Raw genomic sequence first — 17,586 nt, 5'->3', positions numbered from 1 at the left:
ATGACGGACCTGCTGGACACTGTCAGCTCAGCACTGCAGACTCCTAAAGTAAGCTACTTGTAGTATCAAGAAGATAGAAAGAAAAAAAAACACCACAGGTAGGTAGTATACAATTATGGATGGACGAGCGACTGCCGACACAGGTAGCTACAGCCGTGGACTACCGTACTGCGTCTGCTGCTAATATAGACTGGATGATAATGAGATATAAAATATATATATATCACTACTGCAGCCGGACAGGTATATATTATATAATGACGGACCTGCTGGACACTGTCAGCTCAGCACTGCAGACTCCTAAAGTAAGCTACTAGTAGTATCAGAAAGATAGAGAGAAAAAAAACGCCACAGGTAGGTGGTATACAATTATGGATGGACGAGCGACTGCCGACACAGAGGTATCTACAGCCGTGGACTACCGTACTGCGTCTGCTGCTAATATAGACTGGCTGATATTGAGATATAAAATATATATATATCACTACTGCAGCCGGACATGTATATATTATATAATGACGGACCTGCTGGACACTGTCAGCTCAGCACTGCAGACTCCTAAAGTAAGCTACTAGTAGTATCAAGAAGATAGAAAAAAAAAACACCACAGGTAGGTGGTATACAATTATGGATGGACGAGCGACTGCCGACACAGAGGTAGCTACAGCCGTGGACTACCGTACTGCGTCTGCTGCTAATATAGACTGGATGATAATGATATAAAAAATATATATATATATCACTACTGCAGCCGGACAGGTATATATTATATAATGACGGACCTGCTGGACACTGTCAGCTCAGCACTGCAGACTCCTAAAGTAAGCTACTAGTATTAAGAAGATAGAAAAAAAAAAAAAACACCACGGGTAGGTGGTATACAATTATGGATGGACGAGCGACTGCCGACACAGAGGTAGCTACAGCCGTGGACTACCGTACTGCGTCTGCTGCTAATATAGACTGGATGATAATGATATAAAAATATATATATATATCACTACTGCAGCCGGACAGGTATATATTATATAATGACGGACCTGCTGGACACTGTCAGCTCAGCACTGCAGACTCCTAAAGTAAGCTACTAGTAGTATCAAGAAGATAGAAAAAAAAAACACCACAGGTAGGTGGTATACAATTATGGATGGACGAGCGACTGCCGACACAGAGGTAGCTACAGCCGTGGACTACCGTACTGCGTCTGCTGCTAATATAGACTGGATGATAATGATATAAAAAATATATATATATCACTACTGCAGCCGGACAGGTATATATTATATAATGACGGACCTGATGGACACTGTCAGCTCAGCACTGCAGACTCCTAAAGTAAGCTACTAGTATCAAGAAGATAGAAAAAAAACACCACGGGTAGGTGGTATACAATTATGGATGGACGAGCGACTGCCGACACAGAGGTAGCTATAGCCGTGGACTACCGTACTGCGTCTGCTGCTAATATAGACTGGATGATAATGAGATATAAAATATATATATATATCACTACTGCAGCCGGACAGGTATATATTATATAATGACGGACCTGCTGGACACTGTCAGCTCAGCACTGCAGACTCCTAAAGTAAGCTACTAGTAGTATCAAGAAGATAGAAAAAAAAAACACCACAGGTAGGTGGTATACAATTATGGATGGACGAGCGACTGCCGACACAGAGGTAGCTACAGCCGTGGACTACCGTACTGCGTCTGCTGCTAATATAGACTGGCTGATAATGAGATATAAAATATATATATATCACTACTGCAGCCGGACATGTATATATTATATAATGACGGACCTGCTGGACACTGTCAGCTCAGCACTGCAGACTCCTAAAGTAAGCTACTAGTAGTATCAAGAAGATAGAAAAAAAAAACACCACAGGTAGGTGGTATACAATTATGGATGGACGAGCGACTGCCGACACAGAGGTAGCTACAGCCGTGGACTACCGTACTGCGTCTGCTGCTAATATAGACTGGATGATAATGATATAAAAAATATATATATATCACTACTGCAGCCGGACAGGTATATATTATATAATGACGGACCTGCTGGACACTGTCAGCTCAGCACTGCAGACTCCTAAAGTAAGCTACTAGTAGTATCAAGAAGATATAAAAAAAAAACACCACAGGTAGGTGGTATACAATTATGGATGGACGAGCGACTGCCGACACAGAGGTAGCTACAGCCGTGGACTACCGTACTGCGTCTGCTGCTAATATAGACTGGATGATAATGAGATATAAAATATATATATATCACTACTGCAGCCGGACAGGTATATATTATATAATGACGGACCTGCTGGACACTGTCAGCTCAGCACTGCAGACTCCTAAAGTAAGCTACTATTAGTATCAAGAAGATAGAAGAAAAAAAAAACACCACAGGTAGGTGGTATACAATTATGGATGGACGAGCGACTGCCGACACAGAGGTAGCTACAGCCGTGGACTACCGTACTGCGTCTGCTGCTAATATAGACTGGATGATAATGATATAAAAAATATATATATCACTACTGCAGCCGGACAGGTATATATTATATAATGACGGACCTGCTGGACACTGTCAGCTCAGCACTGCAGACTCCTAAAGTAAGCTACTAGTAGTATCAAGAAGATAGAAAAAAAAAACACCACAGGTAGGTGGTATACAATTATGGATGGACGAGCGACTGCCGACACAGAGGTAGCTACAGCCGTGGACTACCGTACTGCGTCTGCTGCTAATATAGACTGGATGATAATGAGATATAAAATATATATATATCACTACTGCAGCCGGACAGGTATATATTATATAATGACGGACCTGCTGGACACTGTCAGCTCAGCACTGCAGACTCCTAAAGTAAGCTACTATTAGTATCAAGAAGATAGAAGAAAAAAAAAACACCACAGGTAGGTGGTATACAATTATGGATGGACGAGCGACTGCCGACACAGAGGTAGCTATAGCCGTGGACTACCGTACTGCGTCTGCTGCTAATATAGACTGGATGATAATGAGATATAAAATATATATATATCACTACTGCAGCCGGACAGGTATATATTATATAATGACGGACCTGCTGGACACTGTCAGCTCAGCACTGCAGACTCCTAAAGTAAGCTACTAGTAGTATCAAGAAGATAGAAAAAAAAAACACCACAGGTAGGTGGTATACAATTATGGATGGACGAGCGACTGCCGACACAGAGGTAGCTACAGCCGTGGACTACCGTACTGCGTCTGCTGCTAATATAGACTGGATGATAATGAGATATAAAATATATATATATCACTACTGCAGCCGGACAGGTATATATTATATAATGACGGACCTGCTGGACACTGTCAGCTCAGCACTGCAGACTCCTAAAGTAAGCTACTATTAGTATCAAGAAGATAGAAGAAAAAAAAAACACCACAGGTAGGTGGTATACAATTATGGATGGACGAGCGACTGCCGACACAGAGGTAGCTACAGCCGTGGACTACCGTACTGCGTCTGCTGCTAATATAGACTGGATGATAATGATATAAAAAATATATATATATCACTACTGCAGCCGGACAGGTATATATTATATAATGACGGACCTGCTGGACACTGTCAGCTCAGCACTGCAGACTCCTAAAGTAAGCTACTAGTATCAAGAAGATTGAAAAAAAAACCACCACGGGTAGGTGGTATACAATTATGGATGGACGAGCGACTGCCGACACAGGGGTAGCTACAGCCGTGGACTACCGTACTGCGTCTGCTGCTAATATAGACTGGCTAATAATGAGATATAAAATAAATATATATATATCACTACTGCAGCCGGACATGTATATATTATATAATGACGGACCTGCTGGACACTGTCAGCTCAGCACTGCAGACTCCTAAAGTAAGCTACTAGTAGTATCAAGAAGATAGAAAAAAAAAAAAACACCACGGGTAGGTGGTATACAATTATGGATGGACGAGCGACTGCCGACACAGAGGTAGCTATAGCCGTGGACTACCGTACTGCGTCTGCTGCTAATATAGACTGGATGATAATGAGATATAAAATATATATATATCACTACTGCAGCCGGACAGGTATATATTATATAATGACGGACCTGCTGGACACTGTCAGCTCAGCACTGCAGACTCCTAAAGTAAGCTACTAGTAGTATCAAGAAGATAGAAAAAAAAAACACCACAGGTAGGTGGTATACAATTATGGATGGACGAGCGACTGCCGACACAGAGGTAGCTACAGCCGTGGACTACCGTACTGCGTCTGCTGCTAATATAGACTGGATGATAATGATATAAAAAATATATATATATCACTACTGCAGCCGGACAGGTATATATTATATAATGACGGACCTGATGGACACTGTCAGCTCAGCACTGCAGACTCCTAAAGTAAGCTACTAGTATCAAGAAGATAGAAAAAAAAACACCACGGGTAGGTGGTATACAATTATGGATGGACGAGCGACTGCCGACACAGAGGTAGCTATAGCCGTGGACTACCGTACTGCGTCTGCTGCTAATATAGACTGGATGATAATGAGATATAAAATATATATATATCACTACTGCAGCCGGACAGGTATATATTATATAATGACGGACCTGCTGGACACTGTCAGCTCAGCACTGCAGACTCCTAAAGTAAGCTACTAGTAGTATCAAGAAGATAGAAAAAAAAAACACCACAGGTAGGTGGTATACAATTATGGATGGACGAGCGACTGCCGACACAGAGGTAGCTACAGCCGTGGACTACCGTACTGCGTCTGCTGCTAATATAGACTGGCTGATAATGAGATATAAAATATATATATATCACTACTGCAGCCGGACATGTATATATTATATAATGACGGACCTGCTGGACACTGTCAGCTCAGCACTGCAGACTCCTAAAGTAAGCTACTAGTAGTATCAAGAAGATAGAAAAAAAAAAACACCACGGGTAGGTGGTATACAATTATGGATGGACGAGCGACTGCCGACACAGAGGTAGCTACAGCCGTGGACTACCGTACTGCGTCTGCTGCTAATATAGACTGGATGATAATGATATAAAAAATATATATATATCACTACTGCAGCCGGACAGGTATATATTATATAATGACGGACCTGCTGGACACTGTCAGCTCAGCACTGCAGACTCCTAAAGTAAGCTACTAGTAGTATCAAGAAGATATAAAAAAAAAACACCACAGGTAGGTGGTATACAATTATGGATGGACGAGCGACTGCCGACACAGAGGTAGCTACAGCCGTGGACTACCGTACTGCGTCTGCTGCTAATATAGACTGGATGATAATGAGATATAAAATATATATATATCACTACTGCAGCCGGACAGGTATATATTATATAATGACGGACCTGCTGGACACTGTCAGCTCAGCACTGCAGACTCCTAAAGTAAGCTACTATTAGTATCAAGAAGATAGAAGAAAAAAAAAACACCACAGGTAGGTGGTATACAATTATGGATGGACGAGCGACTGCCGACACAGAGGTAGCTACAGCCGTGGACTACCGTACTGCGTCTGCTGCTAATATAGACTGGATGATAATGATATAAAAAATATATATATATCACTACTGCAGCCGGACAGGTATATATTATATAATGACGGACCTGCTGGACACTGTCAGCTCAGCACTGCAGACTCCTAAAGTAAGCTACTAGTATCAAGAAGATTGAAAAAAACCACCACGGGTAGGTGGTATACAATTATGGATGGACGAGCGACTGCCGACACAGGGGTAGCTACAGCCGTGGACTACCGTACTGCGTCTGCTGCTAATATAGACTGGCTAATAATGAGATATAAAATAAATATATATATATCACTACTGCAGCCGGACATGTATATATTATATAATGACGGACCTGCTGGACACTGTCAGCTCAGCACTGCAGACTCCTAAAGTAAGCTACTAGTAGTATCAAGAAGATAGAAAAAAAAAAAAACACCACGGGTAGGTGGTATACAATTATGGATGGACGAGCGACTGCCGACACAGAGGTAGCTATAGCCGTGGACTACCGTACTGCGTCTGCTGCTAATATAGACTGGATGATAATGAGATATAAAATATATATATATCACTACTGCAGCCGGACAGGTATATATTATATAATGACGGACCTGCTGGACACTGTCAGCTCAGCACTGCAGACTCCTAAAGTAAGCTACTAGTAGTATCAAGAAGATAGAAAAAAAAAACACCACAGGTAGGTGGTATACAATTATGGATGGACGAGCGACTGCCGACACAGAGGTAGCTACAGCCGTGGACTACCGTACTGCGTCTGCTGCTAATATAGACTGGATGATAATGATATAAAAAATATATATATATCACTACTGCAGCCGGACAGGTATATATTATATAATGACGGACCTGATGGACACTGTCAGCTCAGCACTGCAGACTCCTAAAGTAAGCTACTAGTATCAAGAAGATAGAAAAAAAAACACCACGGGTAGGTGGTATACAATTATGGATGGACGAGCGACTGCCGACACAGAGGTAGCTATAGCCGTGGACTACCGTACTGCGTCTGCTGCTAATATAGACTGGATGATAATGAGATATAAAATATATATATATCACTACTGCAGCCGGACAGGTATATATTATATAATGACGGACCTGCTGGACACTGTCAGCTCAGCACTGCAGACTCCTAAAGTAAGCTACTAGTAGTATCAAGAAGATAGAAAAAAAAAACACCACAGGTAGGTGGTATACAATTATGGATGGACGAGCGACTGCCGACACAGAGGTAGCTACAGCCGTGGACTACCGTACTGCGTCTGCTGCTAATATAGACTGGCTGATAATGAGATATAAAATATATATATATCACTACTGCAGCCGGACATGTATATATTATATAATGACGGACCTGCTGGACACTGTCAGCTCAGCACTGCAGACTCCTAAAGTAAGCTACTAGTAGTATCAAGAAGATAGAAAAAAAAAAACACCACAGGTAGGTGGTATACAATTATGGATGGACGAGCGACTGCCGACACAGAGGTAGCTACAGCCGTGGACTACCGTACTGCGTCTGCTGCTAATATAGACTGGATGATAATGATATAAAAAATATATATATATCACTACTGCAGCCGGACAGGTATATATTATATAATGACGGACCTGCTGGACACTGTCAGCTCAGCACTGCAGACTCCTAAAGTAAGCTACTAGTAGTATCAAGAAGATATAAAAAAAAAACACCACAGGTAGGTGGTATACAATTATGGATGGACGAGCGACTGCCGACACAGAGGTAGCTACAGCCGTGGACTACCGTACTGCGTCTGCTGCTAATATAGACTGGATGATAATGAGATATAAAATATATATATATCACTACTGCAGCCGGACAGGTATATATTATATAATGACGGACCTGCTGGACACTGTCAGCTCAGCACTGCAGACTCCTAAAGTAAGCTACTATTAGTATCAAGAAGATAGAAGAAAAAAAAAACACCACAGGTAGGTGGTATACAATTATGGATGGACGAGCGACTGCCGACACAGAGGTAGCTACAGCCGTGGACTACCGTACTGCGTCTGCTGCTAATATAGACTGGATGATAATGATATAAAAAATATATATATATCACTACTGCAGCCGGACAGGTATATATTATATAATGACGGACCTGCTGGACACTGTCAGCTCAGCACTGCAGACTCCTAAAGTAAGCTACTAGTATCAAGAAGATTGAAAAAAACCACCACGGGTAGGTGGTATACAATTATGGATGGACGAGCGACTGCCGACACAGGGGTAGCTACAGCCGTGGACTACCGTACTGCGTCTGCTGCTAATATAGACTGGCTAATAATGAGATATAAAATAAATATATATATATCACTACTGCAGCCGGACATGTATATATTATATAATGACGGACCTGCTGGACACTGTCAGCTCAGCACTGCAGACTCCTAAAGTAAGCTACTAGTAGTATCAAGAAGATAGAAAAAAAAAAAAACACCACGGGTAGGTGGTATACAATTATGGATGGACGAGCGACTGCCGACACAGAGGTAGCTATAGCCGTGGACTACCGTACTGCGTCTGCTGCTAATATAGACTGGATGATAATGAGATATAAAATATATATATATCACTACTGCAGCCGGACAGGTATATATTATATAATGACGGACCTGCTGGACACTGTCAGCTCAGCACTGCAGACTCCTAAAGTAAGCTACTAGTAGTATCAAGAAGATAGAAAAAAAAAACACCACAGGTAGGTGGTATACAATTATGGATGGACGAGCGACTGCCGACACAGAGGTAGCTACAGCCGTGGACTACCGTACTGCGTCTGCTGCTAATATAGACTGGATGATAATGATATAAAAAATATATATATATCACTACTGCAGCCGGACAGGTATATATTATATAATGACGGACCTGATGGACACTGTCAGCTCAGCACTGCAGACTCCTAAAGTAAGCTACTAGTATCAAGAAGATAGAAAAAAAAACACCACGGGTAGGTGGTATACAATTATGGATGGACGAGCGACTGCCGACACAGAGGTAGCTATAGCCGTGGACTACCGTACTGCGTCTGCTGCTAATATAGACTGGATGATAATGAGATATAAAATATATATATATCACTACTGCAGCCGGACAGGTATATATTATATAATGACGGACCTGCTGGACACTGTCAGCTCAGCACTGCAGACTCCTAAAGTAAGCTACTAGTAGTATCAAGAAGATAGAAAAAAAAAAACACCACAGGTAGGTGGTATACAATTATGGATGGACGAGCGACTGCCGACACAGAGGTAGCTACAGCCGTGGACTACCGTACTGCGTCTGCTGCTAATATAGACTGGCTGATAATGAGATATAAAATATATATATATCACTACTGCAGCCGGACATGTATATATTATATAATGACGGACCTGCTGGACACTGTCAGCTCAGCACTGCAGACTCCTAAAGTAAGCTACTAGTAGTATCAAGAAGATAGAAAAAAAAAAACACCACAGGTAGGTGGTATACAATTATGGATGGACGAGCGACTGCCGACACAGAGGTAGCTACAGCCGTGGACTACCGTACTGCGTCTGCTGCTAATATAGACTGGATGATAATGATATAAAAAATATATATATATCACTACTGCAGCCGGACAGGTATATATTATATAATGACGGACCTGCTGGACACTGTCAGCTCAGCACTGCAGACTCCTAAAGTAAGCTACTAGTAGTATCAAGAAGATATAAAAAAAAAACACCACAGGTAGGTGGTATACAATTATGGATGGACGAGCGACTGCCGACACAGAGGTAGCTACAGCCGTGGACTACCGTACTGCGTCTGCTGCTAATATAGACTGGATGATAATGAGATATAAAATATATATATATCACTACTGCAGCCGGACAGGTATATATTATATAATGACGGACCTGCTGGACACTGTCAGCTCAGCACTGCAGACTCCTAAAGTAAGCTACTATTAGTATCAAGAAGATAGAAGAAGAAAAAAACACCACAGGTAGGTGGTATACAATTATGGATGGACGAGCGACTGCCGACACAGAGGTAGCTACAGCCGTGGACTACCGTACTGCGTCTGCTGCTAATATAGACTGGATGATAATGATATAAAAAATATATATATATCACTACTGCAGCCGGACAGGTATATATTATATAATGACGGACCTGCTGGACACTGTCAGCTCAGCACTGCAGACTCCTAAAGTAAGCTACTAGTATCAAGAAGATAGAAAAAAAAACCACCACGGGTAGGTGGTATACAATTATGGATGGACGAGCGACTGCCGACACAGAGGTAGCTACAGCCGTGGACTACCGTACTGCGTCTGCTGCTAATATAGACTGGCTAATAATGAGATATAAAATATATATATATATCACTACTGCAGCCGGACATGTATATATTATATAATGACGGACCTGCTGGACACTGTCAGCTCAGCACTGCAGACTCCTAAAGTAAGCTACTAGTAGTATCAAGAAGATAGAAAAAAAAAAAAACACCACGGGTAGGTGGTATACAATTATGGATGGACGAGCGACTGCCGACACAGAGGTAGCTATAGCCGTGGACTACCGTACTGCGTCTGCTGCTAATATAGACTGGATGATAATGAGATATAAAATATATATATATCACTACTGCAGCCGGACAGGTATATATTATATAATGACGGACCTGCTGGACACTGTCAGCTCAGCACTGCAGACTCCTAAAGTAAGCTACTAGTAGTATCAAGAAGATAGAAAAAAAAAACACCACAGGTAGGTGGTATACAATTATGGATGGACGAGCGACTGCCGACACAGAGGTAGCTACAGCCGTGGACTACCGTACTGCGTCTGCTGCTAATATAGACTGGATGATAATGATATAAAAAATATATATATATCACTACTGCAGCCGGACAGGTATATATTATATAATGACGGACCTGCTGGACACTGTCAGCTCAGCACTGCAGACTCCTAAAGTAAGCTACTAGTATCAAGAAGATAGAAAAAAAAAAAACACCACGGGTAGGTGGTATACAATTATGGATGGACGAGCGACTGCCGACACAGAGGTAGCTATAGCCGTGGACTACCGTACTGCGTCTGCTGCTAATATAGACTGGATGATAATGAGATATAAAATATATATATATCACTACTGCAGCCGGACAGGTATATATTATATAATGACGGACCTGCTGGACACTGTCAGCTCAGCACTGCAGACTCCTAAAGTAAGCTACTAGTAGTATCAAGAAGATAGAAAAAAAAAAAAACACCACAGGTAGGTGGTATACAATTATGGATGGACGAGCGACTGCCGACACAGAGGTAGCTACAGCCGTGGACTACCGTACTGCGTCTGCTGCTAATATAGACTGGCTAATAATGAGATATAAAATATATATATATCACTACTGCAGACGGACATGTATATATTATATAATGACGGACCTGCTGGACACTGTCAGCTCAGCACTGCAGACTCCTAAAGTAAGCTACTAGTAGTATCAAGAAGATAGAAAAAAAAAACACCACGGGTAGGTGGTATACAATTATGGATGGACGAGCGACTGCCGACACAGAGGTAGCTATAGCCGTGGACTACCGTACTGCGTCTGCTGCTAATATAGACTGGATGATAATGAGATATAAAATATATATATATCACTACTGCAGCCGGACAGGTATATATTATATAATGACGGACCTGCTGGACACTGTCAGCTCAGCACTGCAGACTCCTAAAGTAAGCTACTAGTAGTATCAAGAAGATAGAAAAAAAAAACACCACAGGTAGGTGGTATACAATTATGGATGGACGAGCGACTGCCGACACAGAGGTAGCTACAGCCGTGGACTACCGTACTGCGTCTGCTGCTAATATAGACTGGATGATAATGATATAAAAAATATATATATATATCACTACTGCAGCCGGACAGGTATATATTATATAATGACGGACCTGCTGGACACTGTCAGCTCAGCACTGCAGACTCCTAAAGTAAGCTACTAGTAGTATCAAGAAGATAGAAAGAAAAAAAAACACCACAGGTAGGTGGTATACAATTATGGATGGACGAGCGACTGCCGACACAGGTAGCTACAGCCGTGGACTACCGTACTGCGTCTGCTGCTAATATAGACTGGATGATAATGAGATATAAAATATATATATATCACTACTGCAGCCGGACAGGTATATATTATATAATGACGGACCTGCTGGACACTGTCAGCTCAGCACTGCAGACTCCTAAAGTAAGCTACTAGTAGTATCAAGAAGATAGAAAGAAAAAAAACACCACAGGTAGGTGGTATACAATTATGGATGGACGAGCGACTGCCGACACAGAGGTAGCTACAGCCGTGGACTACCGTACTGCGTCTGCTGCTAATATAGACTGGATGATAATGATATAAAAAATATATATATATCACTACTGCAGCCGGACAGGTATATATTATATAATGACGGACCTGCTGGACACTGTCAGCTCAGCACTGCAGACTCCTAAAGTAAGCTACTAGTATCAAGAAGATAGAGAGAGAAAAAAACACCACGGGTAGGTGGTATACAATTATGGATGGACGAGCGACTGCCGATACAGAGGTAGCTACAGCCGTGGACTACCGTACTGCGTCTGCTGCTAATATAGACTGGATGATAATGATATAAAAAAAATATATATATATCACTACTGCAGCCGGACAGGTATATATTATATAATGACGGACCTGCTGGACACTGTCAGCTCAGCACTGCAGACTCCTAAAGTAAGCTACTAGTATCAAGAAGATAGAAAAAAAAAACACCACGGGTAGGTGGTATACAATTATGGATGGACGAGCGACTGCCGACACAGAGGTAGCTATAGCCGTGGACTACCGTACTGCGTCTGCTGCTAATATAGACTGGATGATAATGAGATATAAAATATATATATATCACTACTGCAGCCGGACAGGTATATATTATATAATGACGGACCTGCTGGACACTGTCAGCTCAGCACTGCAGACTCCTAAAGTAAGCTACTAGTAGTATCAAAAAGATAGAGAAAAAAAAAACACCACAGGTAGGTGGTATACAATTATGGATGGACGAGCGACTGCCGACACAGAGGTATCTACAGCCGTGGACTACCGTACTGCATCTGCTGCTAATATAGACTGGCTGATAATGAGATATAAAATATATATATATCACTACTGCAGCCGGACATGTATATATTATATAATGACGGACCTGCTGGACACTGTCAGCTCAGCACTGCAGACTCCTAAAGTAAGCTACTAGTAGTATCAAGAAGATAGAAAAAAAAAAAAACACCACAGGTAGGTGGTATACAATTATGGATGGACGAGCGACTGCCGACACAGAGGTAGCTACAGCCGTGGACTACCGTACTGCGTCTGCTGCTAATATCGACTGGATGATAATGATATAAAAAATATATATATATATCACTACTGCAGCCGGACAGGTATATATTATATAATGACGGACCTGCTGGACACTGTCAGCTCAGCACTGCAGACTCCTAAAGTAAGCTACTAGTATTAAGAAGATAGAAAAAAAAAAACACCACGGGTAGGTGGTATACAATTATGGATGGACGAGCGACTGCCGACACAGAGGTAGCTACAGCCGTGGACTACCGTACTGCGTCTGCTGCTAATATAGACTGGATGATAATGATATAAAAATATATATATATATCACTACTGCAGCCGGACAGGTATATATTATATAATGACGGACCTGCTGGACACTGTCAGCTCAGCACTGCAGACTCCTAAAGTAAGCTACTAGTAGTATCAAGAAGATAGAAAAAAAAAACACCACAGGTAGGTGGTATACAATTATGGATGGACGAGCGACTGCCGACACAGAGGTAGCTACAGCCGTGGACTACCGTACTGCGTCTGCTGCTAATATAGACTGGATGATAATGAGATATAAAATATATATATATCACTACTGCAGCCGGACAGGTATATATTATATAATGACGGACCTGCTGGACACTGTCAGCTCAGCACTGCAGACTCCTAAAGTAAGCTACTAGTAGTATCAAGAAGATAGAAAAAAAAAACACCACAGGTAGGTGGTATACAATTATGGATGGACGAGCGACTGCCGACACAGAGGTAGCTACAGCCGTGGACTACCGTACTGCGTCTGCTGCTAATATAGACTGGATGATAATGATATAAAAAATATATATATATCACTACTGCAGCCGGACAGGTATATATTATATAATGACGGACCTGATGGACACTGTCAGCTCAGCACTGCAGACTCCTAAAGTAAGCTACTAGTATCAAGAAGATAGAAAAAAAAACACCACGGGTAGGTGGTATACAATTATGGATGGACGAGCGACTGCCGACACAGAGGTAGCTATAGCCGTGGACTACCGTACTGCGTCTGCTGCTAATATAGACTGGATGATAATGAGATATAAAATATATATATATCACTACTGCAGCCGGACAGGTATATATTATATAATGACGGACCTGCTGGACACTGTCAGCTCAGCACTGCAGACTCCTAAAGTAAGCTACTAGTAGTATCAAGAAGATAGAAAAAAAAAACACCACAGGTAGGTGGTATACAATTATGGATGGACGAGCGACTGCCGACACAGAGGTAGCTACAGCCGTGGACTACCGTACTGCGTCTGCTGCTAATATAGACTGGCTGATAATGAGATATAAAATATATATATATCACTACTGCAGCCGGACATGTATATATTATATAATGACGGACCTGCTGGACACTGTCAGCTCAGCACTGCAGACTCCTAAAGTAAGCTACTAGTAGTATCAAGAAGATAGAAAAAAAAAAACACCACAGGTAGGTGGTATACAATTATGGATGGACGAGCGACTGCCGACACAGAGGTAGCTACAGCCGTGGACTACCGTACTGCGTCTGCTGCTAATATAGACTGGATGATAATGATATAAAAAATATATATATATCACTACTGCAGCCGGACAGGTATATATTATATAATGACGGACCTGCTGGACACTGTCAGCTCAGCACTGCAGACTCCTAAAGTAAGCTACTAGTATCAAGAAGATAGAAAAAAAAAAAAAAACACCACGGGTAGGTGGTATACAATTATGGATGGACGAGCGACTGCCGACACAGAGGTAGCTACAGCCGTGGACTACCGTACTGCGTCTGCTGCTAATATAGACTGGATGATAATGATATAAAAATATATATATCACTACTGCAGCCGGACAGGTATATATTATATAATGACGGACCTGCTGGACACTGTCAGCTCAGCACTGCAGACTCCTAAAGTAAGCTACTAGTATCAAGAAGATAGAAAAAAAAAAACACCACGGGTAGGTGGTATACAATTATGGATGGACGAGCGACTGCCGACACAGAGGTAGCTATAGCCGTGGACTACCGTACTGCGTCTGCTGCTAATATAGACTGGATGATAATGAGATATAAAATATATATATATCACTACTGCAGCCGGACAGGTATATATTATATAATGACGGACCTGCTGGACACTGTCAGCTCAGCACTGCAGACTCCTAAAGTAAGCTACTAGTAGTATCAAGAAGATAGAAAAAAAAAACACCACAGGTAGGTGGTATACAATTATGGATGGACGAGCGACTGCCGACACAGAGGTAGCTACAGCCGTGGACTACCGTACTGCGTCTGCTGCTAATATAGACTGGATGATAATGAGATATAAAATATATATATATCACTACTGCAGCCGGACAGGTATATATTATATAATGACGGACCTGCTGGACACTGTCAGCTCAGCACTGCAGACTCCTAAAGTAAGCTACTATTAGTATCAAGAAGATAGAAGAAAAAAAAACACCACAGGTAGGTGGTATACAATTATGGATGGACGAGCGACTGCCGACACAGAGGTAGCTACAGCCGTGGACTACCGTACTGCATCTGCTGCTAATATAGACTGGATGATAATGATATAAAAAATATATATATATCACTACTGCAGCCGGACAGGTATATATTATATAATGACGGACCTGCTGGACACTGTCAGCTCAGCACTGCAGACTCCTAAAGTAAGCTACTAGTATCAAGAAGATAGAAAAAAAAACCACCACGGGTAGGTGGTATACAATTATGGATGGACGAGCGACTGCCGACACAGGGGTAGCTACAGCCGTGGACTACCGTACTGCGTCTGCTGCTAATATAGACTGGCTAATAATGAGATATAAAATATATATATATCACTACTGCAGCCGGACATGTATATATTATATAATGACGGACCTGCTGGACACTGTCAGCTCAGCACTGCAGACTCCTAAAGTAAGCTACTAGTAGTATCAAGAAGATAGAAGAAAAAAAAAACACCACGGGTAGGTGGTATACAATTATGGATGGACGAGCGACTGCCGACACAGAGGTAGCTACAGCCGTGGACTACCGTACTGCGTCTGCTGCTAATATAGACTGGATGATAATGATATAAAAATATATATATCACTACTGCAGCCGGACAGGTATATATTATATAATGACGGACCTGCTGGACACTGTCAGCTCAGCACTGCAGACTCCTAAAGTAAGCTACTAGTATCAAGAAGATAGAAAAAAAAAAACACCACGGGTAGGTGGTATACAATTATGGATGGACGAGCGACTGCCGACACAGAGGTAGCTATAGCCGTGGACTACCGTACTGCGTCTGCTGCTAATATAGACTGGATGATAATGAGATATAAAATATATATATATCACTACTGCAGCCGGACAGGTATATATTATATAATGACGGACCTGCTGGACACTGTCAGCTCAGCACTGCAGACTCCTAAAGTAAGCTACTAGTAGTATCAAGAAGATAGAAAAAAAAAACACCACAGGTAGGTGGTATACAATTATGGATGGACGAGCGACTGCCGACACAGAGGTAGCTACAGCCGTGGACTACCGTACTGCGTCTGCTGCTAATATAGACTGGATGATAATGAGATATAAAATATATATATATCACTACTGCAGCCGGACAGGTATATATTATATAATGACGGACCTGCTGGACACTGTCAGCTCAGCACTGCAGACTCCTAAAGTAAGCTACTATTAGTATCAAGAAGATAGAAGAAAAAAAAACACCACAGGTAGGTGGTATACAATTATGGATGGACGAGCGACTGCCGACACAGAGGTAGCTACAGCCGTGGACTACCGTACTGCATCTGCTGCTAATATAGACTGGATGATAATGATATAAAAAATATATATATATCACTACTGCAGCCGGACAGGTATATATTATATAATGACGGACCTGCTGGACACTGTCAGCTCAGCACTGCAGACTCCTAAAGTAAGCTACTAGTATCAAGAAGATAGAAAAAAAAACCACCACGGGTAGGTGGTATACAATTATGGATGGACGAGCGACTGCCGACACAGGGGTAGCTACAGCCGTGGACTACCGTACTGCGTCTGCTGCTAATATAGACTGGCTAATAATGAGATATAAAATATATATATATCACTACTGCAGCCGGACATGTATATATTATATAATGACGGACCTGCTGGACACTGTCAGCTCAGCACTGCAGACTCCTAAAGTAAGCTACTAGTAGTATCAAGAAGATAGAAGAAAAAAAAAACACCACGGGTAGGTGGTATACAATTATGGATGGACGAGCGACTGCCGACACAGAGGTAGCTATAGCCGTGGACTACCGTACTGCGTCTGCTGCTAATATAGACTGGATGATAATGAGATATAAAATATATATATATCACTACTGCAGCCGGACAGGTATATATTATATAATGACGGACCTGCTGGACACTGTCAGCTCAGCACTGCAGACTCCTAAAGTAAGCTACTAGTAGTATCAAGAAGATAGAAAGAAAAAAAACACCACAGGTAGGTGGTATACAATTATGGATGGACGAGCGACTGCCGACACAGAGGTAGCTA

Source organism: Pseudophryne corroboree, chromosome 6, assembly GCF_028390025.1.
Source record: "Pseudophryne corroboree isolate aPseCor3 chromosome 6, aPseCor3.hap2, whole genome shotgun sequence".
Lineage (NCBI taxonomy): Eukaryota > Metazoa > Chordata > Amphibia > Anura > Myobatrachidae > Pseudophryne > Pseudophryne corroboree.
This window is presented reverse-complemented; position numbering follows the sequence as displayed.